The following is a 13,416-nucleotide window of genomic DNA, read 5'->3' as shown; positions in this document are numbered from 1 at the left end:
TGAGGAATGTACATGATGTACATATTACTATACGTAATAGTATGAGTCATTTAGGCTTTCATTCACATTCATACCAAAATCCATTGGTTAAATTCTTGACTATGTTACATCTATCTACTATACCTGAAGGGAGGAATATAAATGGCATTGTAACGTTCACTATTTTACAAGTCACTATTTTTACAAGAGAACATTCTGTGAATTCTATTGTTAATGTCCTGCCCTTCTGCTATGTGTGTTCCAGCAAAGAAAGATTGAAGAGGTTCACCTACCGTAGGACGGCTGGGCACTTGTATGTTGTTGACTGTATTGTGTGAGACTGCGTTCCTTTTGTATTGATAAACTGTAGACCCACTGTAGCTGTCCTGTGTTGATTACAAAGTAAGTTGAAAATTAACCTGTGTAAATTTGACAAAGTGTTATACTGGGTTGCAGATAGCCTATTAGTTACCAAAAGGTCACTAGTTTGAATCCTAGAGGTGACAAATCTGTCCATGTGCTCTTGAGCAAGGCACTTAACCCTAATGGCTTCAGTATGTCGCTCTGGATAAGAGCATCTGCTAAAATGTAAATTAGTCAGTGAGATCATGTAATTCTGTGGTATTAGGCCTTTACTGGCCAAGTAGTACTGTAACCTCTATGTTAGCAGAAGCCTACAATGAACCACTGCCAAGAGGTCTGGATATTAATGGCTCAGGAAGATAAGTACCCAGTAACCGTAAATGTGATGGTTCAAACCCTGCTGTCCGCTCTCAATCATTTCAGTAGTGAATTAATACCGTATGTGGCCACGAGATGGAAGCAAAACATTATTTGTCCATGACCATAGACTTGTCTTATGCTATGAGCAAACCTGAAAAACATCCAAGGGTGTATTCATTAGTTGGATTCCGTTGCAAAATGTTTTGTCTGTTTAATCCAAAAGCTGTCGAGTTCCGTTTAGTTCTTCAATGGAAATTTTAGTTCAGTCAAGTCCCTCTTTAAAAAAAAAATATGCGGGTGGAAGAAGTTGGATTGAACCCCGCAGACATCATTCCACTTTGGAGCATGGAAGAATTGTTAAATTATACATGTGCAGCTTGTGCCAAACACTTAGCAGACTATTCAGATTGGAATGGCAATGAGTGGAAACCATACATTTAAAATGAACTACAACTTTCGTTTTTAAGAACTCCGCAGCTTTTACGAAACGTTGAAGAGTGTTCGGAGCAAACGGTTTCTGCATTGGATTCTGGACGAGTTTTGCAACGGGAACCCAACGAATGAATACACCGACATTTTAATAGACTCGTAGGCTTAGTCTACTCAACTCTCTCTTTGTCCCTTTTGTGCAGCTCCTGCAGGACCTCCTCTAGGTCAAAGGGCTCAGCAGTGTCATTCTGTAAACACCGTCCTCACCCCCACAACAGCTACACTGTATTAGGGTGTGAATACACACACATACACACATACACAGAGACTAATTTACCTATCATCGTCCTGTTGTGATCCTCATCTTTCTCACTCTTTTCCATTTCCTTGATCACCATCTCTCTCTCTCACACACACGCACGTGCATGCACGCAGGCAGGAACACACTCACACACCTACCTGTAGGCTAAATGGGTGAATATCCTATGCACAAAACAGCCAAGATTTTTGGCTTATAGTTCATCCTATCTTTAATGTGTTATCCTTTCCATGAATTCCCATGATCTTGCAACATTGTCCCAGGTAGGCCTAGATAGGGACCACCTCTACCGATATTTAATTTGACCTATTTTATAGTCACATAATTATCAGCCTAAGCTAAAAGAATGGATGTTATTGTACAGTTTTCCCTAGGCGACGTGAAACGTGTTGCACCCAATGACTGTATACAGTATATGACTGTATCCGCCACACGCTGTTGTTTTTACTGAGATATTGAACTCGTTTTGAAGTGCATCATCTCGCTATAGGCTACAGGCAGTGTTGGATGATTATATCGTGCTGACGATGACAAAGTGCATTAATCATGGCGCCAGGGCCGCGCTTGACTAATTATCCCAGAATAAATAAGTTGTTACAGCCAGGGACGGTAGCTGTCAGTGGAAAGTCCACAACACCACGACGACAAACATCTTCCTTCCCGAAACAAGGTTATTTAGCCTAGGCAACTGCATAATATATTCCTCCATCTCAATCGTTGTTTCAGACTTCTAGAACAACAGAGGAAGAGGCAGTGAGTCGAAAGCATCGTCTCTGCTTTAGTTTTCGAAATGATTGGGAGGAGCTGTATTTTACATATTCATTTATTCGGAGCACATTTCCATTTGTTGGCGATGTCAATTCTTGCAAATTCTTTTCAAAATACACTATATATACAAAAGTATGTGGAAACCTCTTCAAAATAGTGGATTTGGCAAATTTACCCACGCCCGTTGCTGACAGGTGTATAAAATCGAGCACACCGCCATGCAATCTCCATAGACAAACATTGGCAGTAGAATGGCCTTCCTGAAGAGTTCAGTGACTTTCAACGTGGCCGCATTATAGGATGGCACCTTTCCAACAAGTCAGTTCATCAAATTTATGCGCTGCTAGAGCTACCCGGTCATCTGTACGTGCTATTATTCTGAAGTTGAAACATCTAGGAGCAACAATGGCTCAGCCTCGAAGTGTTAGGCAACACAATCTCACAGAACGAGAACATCTGTCCTCGGTTGCAACACTCACTACCGAGTTCCAAACTGCCTCTGGAAGCAACGTCAGCACAAGAACTATTTGTAGGGAGCTTCATGAAATGGGTTTGATTGGCCGAGCAGCCGCACACAAGCCTAAGATCACCATGCGCCAGCTGGAGGGGTGTAAAGCTTGCCGGCATTGGATTCTGGACGAGTAGAAACGCGTTCTCTGGAGTGATGAATCACGCTTCACCATCTGGCAGTCCGACGGACAAATTTGGGTTTGGTGGATGCCAGGAAAACGCTACCTGACCGAATGCATAGTGCCAAATGTAAAGTTTGGTGTAGGAGGAATAATGGTGTGGGGGTGTTTTGCATGGTTCGGGCTAGGCCCCTTAGTTCCAGTGAAGGGAAATCTTAATGCTACAGCATACAATGACATTCTAAACGATTCTGTGCTTCCAACTTTGTGGCAACAGTTTGGGGAAGGCCCTTTCCTGCACAGAGCCCTGACCACAACCCCATCGAACACCTTTGGGATAAATTGGAACTCAGACTGTGAGCCAGGCCTAATTGCCCAACATCATTGCCCAACCTCACTAATGCTCTTGTGGCTGAATGGAAGCAAGTCCCCTCAGCAATGTTCCAACATCTAGTGGAAAGCCTTCCCAGAAGAGTGGACGCTGTTATAGCAGCAAAGGGGGGACCAACTCCATATTAATGCCCATGATTTTGGAATGAGATGTTTGACAAGCAGGTGTCCACATACTTCTGGTCATGCAGTGTACTGACTTTTATGTTCACTAGCTAGACAGGTAAACACTACCAAGTACTAAACAGAAAACAAATCAAAACTCGTGTACAATCCAGGTACCATCTATGCTGATCACGTCTGCCAATCACATTCTCCGTACCTAAGGCACTAAACACAGCTGGTGACAGCTTGAGAGGGATCTCAGTCTGGCAAACTGCTATGGGTAAAGTATTTTTTAATATTTGTAATCTATTTAGTAATAGAAACATGCTACCAGCAATGAAAGCTGTAAAATAACTCCCAACTTGACTTAAAACGCACAACCTTAGCAACGTAGATAGCTAGCTACAAGAAGTAGACCTGTTATTAGCTAGCAACTTGTAAGTCGCTCTGGATAAGAGCGTCTGCTAAATGACTTAAATGTAAAATGTAATTAGCTAGCAGGAGCAGATGGCTTTATAACTAGCATTTCATTCCGGGACAGGGAGCTTTAGCTATCGTTGTTCCAAGTAATAATTTAAGACTTCAAAAATCTATAGAACAAGTATTGTAAACCTAATACAATCATCAAGGCAGGACTCACTCATTTCATTCATACTGACAAATAAGAAATGCCACATTATCCCTGTCAATAGGCATAGTTGGAGTAGGATGCGGAGCACCATGCCTATATCGTTTTCCTTGCAGACTGGTTCATTGGCTCTGTCGGTGACAATCATACCCATAACATGATGCTGCCACCACAATACTTGAAAATACAGAGGATCAACAACATTGCTTTCCCTCCAAATTACTGTTCTGTATGACAAAGTGAAAAGAAGGAAGCTTGTGTTAAACAAAATCCACTCCAAATCATCGATTCTGTTTTCAACAAGGCCGTTAAGTAATATTGCAAGACAGCACGGCAAATAAATGAACTTTTTGGCCTACATTAAAAACTACAGGCTTGGGTCAAATACAACACAACACAGAGTAAAATCCTCTGTATTAACAAGTATTGTGGTAGCAGAATCATGTTATTGGTAAGGTTGTCACTGACAGGGACTAGGGAGTTTCGCTGGATCAAAATTAATATGAAAAGAGCAGGGCCCAGTTAGAGGAAGTTAGAGGAAAACCCACCTCAGTCTTTTGGTCCAGTCTCAGTCATGACTTAAATCTGCTTAAAAAAATATATTTTTGCATATGCCCCCATGTCTTTTTGCATATGGTTTTTGTTTCTTTTTTCAAAATACTTGCTGGATTATCTGATTTCCATGTGGTCTTGGGTGATGACATGAACACAAGACTCAACCCGACAATGGATAAATCTAACACATCGGGTACTGCACCACCACCCACCATAGCATTGTGAAATATGGTCTCTGATTTTACACTAGCAGATATATGGGGCGTACATAACCCACAGCTGAAGAATATACTTTTTACTTCGCTAGACTGATCATTTTCAAGGATAGATTACATATCACTTTCATCACAGTTAGTGCATCTAGTTCAGAAGGTGAAAATTGTACATATGTCTATGTCTGATCATAATGCAAATGTGTGCAAATTGCCTATAACCAATGCTCCAAATCGTGCCACAAGGTGGAGATTTAATCAGACACACTGATTTACATGAATTTATCGTCCGCAACAAAGAGTCTGTGAATGACAAGATATTCCTGTGGGATGCCATTCAAGGGTTCGTTATAAACAATACAATAGCGTTTGCTTCTGGTTTGAACAAGGCTCAACTAAAAGAAATAGCCAAACTGGAGTCCACTCTATCGTTACTAACACATCAACAGCAGAACAGTTTCTCAGCAGAGAAAGAGAGAGAATTATTCATCATAATATCTGAGTTAAATTCCTCACTCAGATTAAGCGCAGAATATCTCATTCATAGAGTCAGACAAACTGATTATCTGGACAGTAATACACCTAGCTTCCTCTTAGCTAGTAAATTACGCAATAAGGATAGGCTCTCTATGGAAAGACGAGACTCTCACAAACACAATGGTGTTTTTTTGCTCCCTGATCTGGCAACTTTTGTCTGTAGCATCCAAACCTTTTGGGCTACACACTAATATAACCCCTCTGTGCAAATGTGAGACTCTCGCAAACATGTAAATGTCAGTGGTTTTGCTCTAGAACGCCCACAGGCCTCACAAGACTCGTCTCAAGGTCCCCTGGTACCAGTTGAAAAAACTGAATGGAAGTACTGTATACAGTGCATATCGGAAAGTATTCAGACCCCTTTTTTTGTTTTCCACATTTTGATACGTTACAGCCTTGTTCTAAAATTGATTTAATTATTTCTGTCCCTCATAAATCTACACACAATACCCCGTCATCCTTGAGATGTTTCGACAACTTGATCTGAGTCCATCTGTGGTAAATTCAATTGATTGGACATGATTTTCAAAGGCACACAGCTGTCTATATTAGGTCTCACAGTTGACAGTGCATGTTTAATGCCAGAAATATGGGGTTAAATACATGCAAAATCAATGCAAGTTTAGTGCCAAAAATATGGTGTTTAATACATGTAAAAAATAACTTATTTTTGTTATTTTTTGGGACTATCTGTTGTTCCATGTAGTGAATCTGTAATTCAAGGCATTTGTATGGGCTAGTAGCAGTAAGGCCCACCAAAAAACAGAGAAAAAAAGATGTTGATATAATTTTTTGATACTTTAAGGGGGCTTAAAACTCAAAATCAAATAGCTAAATGATCCTTGGTATGACTGTCGTGGAAATTCCCCACTATGGACTCAAACTCAATGTGCATGAATCAATCTTTATTATCACATCCGGAGAGGTTCATAAACTCAATCCAAACTTGATGAAAACTCTGAAAAGGCCGTTCCCTTTCAGTTCTTATATACTGTTACACAAACAAGTCATATCAGCATGATTTACATGATTAATTGTTAACTTTGCTCCTGCGTGTGGGGCGGCAGGTGGTTAGAGCGTTGGACTAGTAACCGAAAGGCTGCTAGAGCAAATCCCCGAGCTGACAAGGTAAAAATCTGTCGTTCTGCCCCTGAACAAGGCAGTTTACCCACTGTTCCTAGGCCGTCATTAAAAATAAGAATTTGTTTTTAACTGACTTCCCTAGTTAAATAAAGGTTTAAAAAAATGAGGCTTCTACTCTCAAATCCTAAAACTGAGATGTTCCAATTGGTCTGAGGAGGAGGTCACATCTCTTCAGACAACAACATTTTCCCTCACATTCCCTCCTTTTATCACTCTGTGATAATTATTGTTACATTTTAAGGTTAGCATTATCTTATGGCTTAAACTATCAAAGGATGTTCTATACTTCTATCAAAGTAAGCAAAATCAACACATAAAACCAGACCCTTTATCCTTTCAAACCCTTCACTCTGGGTTGTACAATCTAAAATACACACATACACAAGGGATCTGTAGAACCAGAGGTAAATAAATCTCTCAAGGTTTAACCATTGTTTCCATAGCTCTTAGCACAATCGGGTTTCATTGACCTGTTCTGTACTAACTGTTCCTGGAACATAAACTAGTCAAAATATAAAACCTGTTGTTTAACAAATCTGCTAGTGCCTTCATAAAGTTGGTGTTGACTCATCAGCTCAATATTCAGTCCTAAAACATTTAATTGGATCTACTCCAATTCTGGACAGTGTTTCACACAATGGAAAGAGATTATTGTTTTTTAGATGACATTACCTTACCATTTAATTCACTGGTGTTATTGAAACTATCGAATCAAGAAATAATAATTGGAAATTGTCAAAAACGTATCTTATTCAATGATTCATACCTGTGTCCCTTACAGCCTGAGTTCAGCGAGTATCACTCACTTTCACCGGCAGCCAATCTGTTGGTCCACCGGAAGCTTATCTTTAACCCAAACACCAGATGGCAGCCTCTAATTTAATATCAGTCCCAGGGCTCAATTCCTCTGTTTACTTCTTCAAATTACTAAGATATTGCATTATTACAATGCTATCTGAAAGCCACTTTTCCGGATTGACTGACTTTCATGTGTTAAACGCATTAAAAAGTGAAGACATTCTACAAATTAACTTTTAACAAGGCACACCTGTTAAATTGAAATGCATTCCAGGTGACTACCTCATGAATCTGGTTGAGAGAATACCAAGAGTGTGCAAAGCTGTCATCAAGGCAAAGGGTGGCTCCTTTGAAGAACCCTTGAATGAGTAGGTGTGTCAAAACTTCTGACTGGTACTGTATATAAAATGACGGTTGTTGATGTGTATGGCTGCATTTCAGATACATTTTGTGCATTTGAATGTTGCAGTAATAGGACTTAGGCCTAGGGTTTGAGCGAGTGAGAGAGAACATAATTTTGATTGCAAGCCCTGATCCCATTGACTCGACTGCCCCCGCATAGAGAGAAAAATAACCGTTAATTTTCAGCCACTCACAAGGCTCATTTGAATTCCCTGATGCATCGGAGTTATACGTGCAAAAAGGAATTAAAACATTGTGATTGTTAAATTATTAGCAATATTTTCTCAATAACCAGTCCAATCACATTTTTTGTTGAATTTCCATTGTGATTGGTCCCTGATTGGTCTCTGAACCTGTAGTTGGCCTTTCGAATTATATAAAGTGTCCTTAATTATTCCACCACAGGAGGTTGGTGGCACCTTAATTGGGGAGAACGGGCGTGTGGTAATGACTGGAGCGGAATTAGTGGAATGGTATCCAATACATCAAACACATGGTTTCCATGTGCTCCATTACAGCCGTTATTATGAGCCTTTTCCCCCTAAGCAGCCTCCTGTGTTTTCCACCTATAACTCCGACAAGGCCGAAACGCATTTGTTTTACTGAAGCACCTTTATCAATTTTCACTGTCCTCCAAGAGCTGCTGAATTTCCTGTTAACTGGCCTATTATAGAACCACAAACACCAAAAGATTTCAGCGTGTGAGAACAGCATCAATCTCCCTCAAAGGCAACTTGCTGGATCAGCATGGTGAATACTGTACATGGGCTGCTTTGACAGGTGGGCTCTCCCTGGTTTTGCACGAAGACTTCACTTAAGTTAAGCATGAGAGGCCATTTATCAGACTGTTCCCTGTCCTGATAATATCTTTAGTACTGTGCGTGTGCTCACGGACCTGAAAACACATTGGACAGGTGCTGGGGTATGTGAGAGGGCAGGTCAGTTATTGTGTAGACAGGTAAGGTACGTAGCCTAATTGCCAGCCTCTGTGTGTACTGCATATGTCAGATTATGACAATGTCAACAAGTTTGCAGTTGAATTGGTTATAGCGCAAAACCGGTTATAGCATAAAGCATTGGGGTGAAACTGAGGTAGAACAACAATATCAGAACAGCTAAATCAAATGTCAAACGTTGAACTGTCAAAAAGGCTCTAATATAATTTACAGGTCTGAAGAATCAGCAGGAAGATCTTTCAAACATTGGACGTCTGTCCATTACCTGAGGATGCCGGGAAATGCCTTCAAAACCGGCCACTAGGGGCAACAGTGAGCTCTATTACCATCATATACTTGGCAAAAAAAGAAACGTAAATAAACTGCGTTTATTTTCAGCAAACTTAACATGTGTAAATATGTGTATGAACATAACAAGATTCAACAACTGAGACATAAACTGAACAAGTTCCACAGACAGAAATTGAATAATGTATCCCTGAACAAAGGGGCGGTCAAAATCAAAAGTAACAGTCAGTATCTGGTGTGGCCACCAGCTGCATTTAGTACTGCAGTGCATCTCCTCATGGACTGCACCAGATTGGTCAGTTCTTGCTGTGAGATGTTACCCCACTCTTCCACCAAGGCACCTGCAAGTTCCCGGACATTTCTGGGGGGAATGGCCCTAGCCCTCACCCTCCGATCCAACAGGTCCCAGGCGTGCTCAATGGGATTGAGATCCGGGCTCTACATTGGCCATGGGAGAACACTGACATTCCTGTCTTGCAGGAAATCACACACAGAACGAGCAGTATGGCTGGTGTCATTGTCATGCTGGAGGGTCATGTCAGGATGAGCCTGCAGGAAGGGTACCACATGAGGGAGGAGGATGTAACGCACAGCGTTGAGATTGCCTGCAATGACAACAAGCTCAGTCCGAAGATGCTGTGGACACACCGCCCAAGACCATGATGGACCCTCCACCTCCAAATCGATCCCGCTCCAGAGTACAGGCCTCGGTGTAACGCTCATTCCTTCGACGATAAACGCGAATTCGACCATCACCCCTGGTGAGTCAAAACCGTGATTCGTCAGTGAAGAGCACTTTTTGCGAGTCCTGTCTGGTCCAGCGACGGTGGGTTTATGCCCATAGTCGACGTTGTTGCCTGTGATGTCTGGTGAGGACCTGCCTTACAACAGGCCTACAAGCCCTCAGTCTAGCCTCTCTCAGCCTATTGCGGACAGTATGAGCACTGACGGAGGGATTGTGCGTTCCTGGTGTAACTCGGGCAGTTGTTGTTGCCATCCTGTACCTGTCCCGCAGGTGTGATGTTCGGATGTACGATCCTGTGCAGGGGTTGTTACACGTGGTCTGCCACTGCGAGGACGATCAGCTGTCCGTCCTGTCTCCCTGTAGCGCTGTCTTAGGCATCTCACAGTACGGACATTGCAATTTATTGCCCTGGCCACATCTGCAGTCCTCATGCCTCCTTGCAGCATGCCTAAGGCACATTCACGCAGATGAGCAGGGACCCTGGGCATCTTTCTTTTGGTGTTTTTCAGAGTCAGTAGAAAGGCCTCTTTAGTGTCCTAAGTTTTCATAACTGTGACCTTAATTGCCTACCATCTGTAAGCTGTTAGCATCTTAATGACCGTTCCACAGGCGCATGTTCATTAATTGTTCATGGTTCATTGAACAAGCATGGGAAACAGAGTTTAAATCCTTAACAATGAAGATCTGTGAAAATATTTAGATTTTTCTGAATTATCTTTGAAAGACATGGTCCTGAAAAAGGGACGTTTATTTTTTTGAGTTTATAGGCTTGTGTTCTGGTAGGTCGTTGTGGATGGGGGTGGTGAATGGGCGTATTCTCATGACACTGTCAATCCCACGACTCTGGATTAGAAAATGTCATGTTCAACCCCTAGTCGTGGACCCATTTAAAAAAATATAGATATATTTTTAACTTATCCCAAACCTTAACTCTTAACTTAACCATTCGGAATGAGTGCCTACACTTAATGTTGTAACCCTATCCCAAACCTTAACCCTTACCTTAACCATTTTGAATGAGTGCCTTAACCTAACCCTTAACTTCGAAATTAGATTTTTGGAGAAATGGAACAATACAGAGCAGCACAAGGAACGCAATAAAAAACACTTTGAAATGTGACGTTTGGAGCAACTTAGAAATTTGCAGTGAGACTGTGAGAGCTCGTTAGAATCGGAACATGCAGAGATAAGGAGTGTGTTGTTTCCACTATTTAATGCCAGTTAAACGCTCAGGGCAATGCTTGTTTAACCTGTCAAGGTGATGAAGCTCCTTATTTACTGTGTGTGAGTGTCAGTGTGGCGGGGGGAGTGTGAAGCGTGGGAAAGTGATAAGATCTGAGCATGGGGGTCAAGACGGAAAGTCTTCTCTCAGCAATGCTCTGCGTGCCCTCTCACGCTCACACACACACACACACACACACACACACACACACACACACACACACACACACACACACACACACACACACACACACACACACACACACACACACACACACACACACACACGGATAAAGAGAGTGGTAGGAAAACTGACACAGTAGCCCAAAAAATTTACCACACGGCTTCCATTCAGGGCCTTTAAGCCCAAACCCCTTTTCCCTCACTCATTCTGTCCTGATATGAACAGATCTGAAGGATCTGAAAGGACAGAATACCTATAGGTGTAAGCAATATGGCAGGACCCAAATACCCTTGTGAAAGGCTAGTTAGTTTCGGGTCATCCCATAGTGTTTCCCCGTCCAGTCTTTTCAGATCTGATGACATAGAACGATAGTTACCGGGTATGTAACTCCAGTTCTATGAGTGGAGCGGAGCCCCATAGGGGGCGCTCCTTTTGGTTTACCCCGCTGCCTTGGCAGCCAGTTGCCAATTGCCTATGGGGCTCCACTCCACTGATAGAACTGGAGTTACATACCCAGCAACTATCGTTCTATATTGTAGAGAGGAGCCCCATAGGGGGGCTTCGCTCCTATTGGTTTTAGGGCGAGAAAATGAGAAAAAAAGGTCAGGCCCAGCTGTGTCTGTGACCAAGTATGACAGAGTGTAGAACAAAGGACTAACTACTGTGTCCTCAGTCAACTCAACACCTGTTCAAAGACTGGTGGGCAAGAGAAATCATGTTCTGAACTGAACTCAGACAGTAATCACGACCACACATATGTCCTGAAGTGTGGGGGACATACACTACATGGCCAAAAGTACAGTATGTGTCTCATTCCAAAATCATTGGCATATGGAGTTGGTCCCCCTTTTGCTGCTACTGTATAACAGCCTCCACTCTTCTAGGAAGGCTTTCCAGGAGATGTTGGAACATTGCTGCGGGGACTTGCTTCTATTCAGCCACAAGAGCATTAGTGAGGTCGGGCACTGATGTTGGGCGATTAGGCCTGGCTCACAGTCGGCGTTCCAATTCATCCCAAAGATGTTTGATACGGATGAGGTCAGGGCTCTGTGCAGGCCAGTCAAGTTCTTCCACACCGATCTCGGCAAAACATTTCTGTATGGCCTCGCTTTGTGCATCCCCGGGGGCGCTGTCATGCTGAAATAGGAAATGGCCTTTCCCAAACTGTTGCCACCAAGTTGGAAGCACAGAATCGTCTAGAATGTCATTGTATGCTGTAGTGTTAAGATCTCACTTGACTTTAACTAGGGGCCTAGCCCGAACCATGAAAAACAGCGCCAGACCATTATTAATCCTCTACCAAGCTTTACTGTTGACACTATGCATTCGGGCAGGTAGCGTACACCTGGCGTCCGTCAAACCCAGATTTGTCCATCGGACTGCCAGATGGTGAAACGTGATTCGTCACTCCAGAGAACACATTTCCACTGGTCCAGAGTCCAATGGCAGTGAGCTTTGCCAACACTTGGCATTGCGCATGGTGATGTTAGGCTTGTGTGCGGCTGCTCGGCCATTCAAACCCATTTCATGAAGCTCTCGATGAACAGTTCATGTGCTGACGTTGCTTCCAGAGGCCGTTTGGAACTCGGTAGTGAGTGTCGCAACCGAGGACAGACACTTATTACACTCTACATGCGTCAGCACTCGGCAGTACCGTTCTGTGAGCTTGTGTGGCTGAGCAACTGTTGCCGCTGGACATTTCCACTTCACAATAACAGCACTTACAGTTGACCGGGGCAGCTCTAGCGGGGCAGCTCCAGCAGGGCAAGAATATGACAAACTGACATTTTGGAAAGGTGTCATCCTATGACGGTGCCATGTTGAAAGACAATGAGCTCTTCAGTAAGGCCATTCTACTGGAAATGTTTGTCTATGGAGATTGCATGGCGGTGTGCTCAATTTTATACATGTAGCTGAAATAGCCGAATCCACTAATTTGAAGGGGTGTCCACATGCTTTTGTGTATATATAGTGTATATGCTGTAACATTTCATATGTGTGGTTGATCACCCCTTAGTCTCATAAGCCAAAGCAATGCCAATGCAGAGCCAGTCAGACAATGACTGTTTTAAGAGTGGCCAACCAAACATTTTGGGTGATGACCTAACCACTGTCATACGTTCCACATAACGCGCCAAAGTGCGGACAGGACACAGACAATGGAGCCGTTCCTCTCTCTCTCCCCAGGATGAGGAGGAGAGAAGGCCCACACCTCAAGGAACTGTGATCTGTATGAGCTCTTAATAATCTTAAACATGAACGCCGGATTAGGACCGCCACACCGCCCTGCCCAGATCATCATCAATGGCGAGATATTCAAGTCACGTCGAATGCTTGGCAGAGGTCACGACAAGTTTCAATGCTGTCTTTAAAAATAGGATCCTCAAAGAAATCTGGACCACAAC

This window comes from Salvelinus alpinus, chromosome 21, assembly GCF_045679555.1.
Source record: "Salvelinus alpinus chromosome 21, SLU_Salpinus.1, whole genome shotgun sequence".
NCBI classification, from domain to species: Eukaryota; Metazoa; Chordata; class Actinopteri; order Salmoniformes; family Salmonidae; genus Salvelinus; species Salvelinus alpinus.
The sequence above is the reverse complement of the archived record's forward strand: the minus strand, read 5'-3'. Positions refer to the sequence as shown.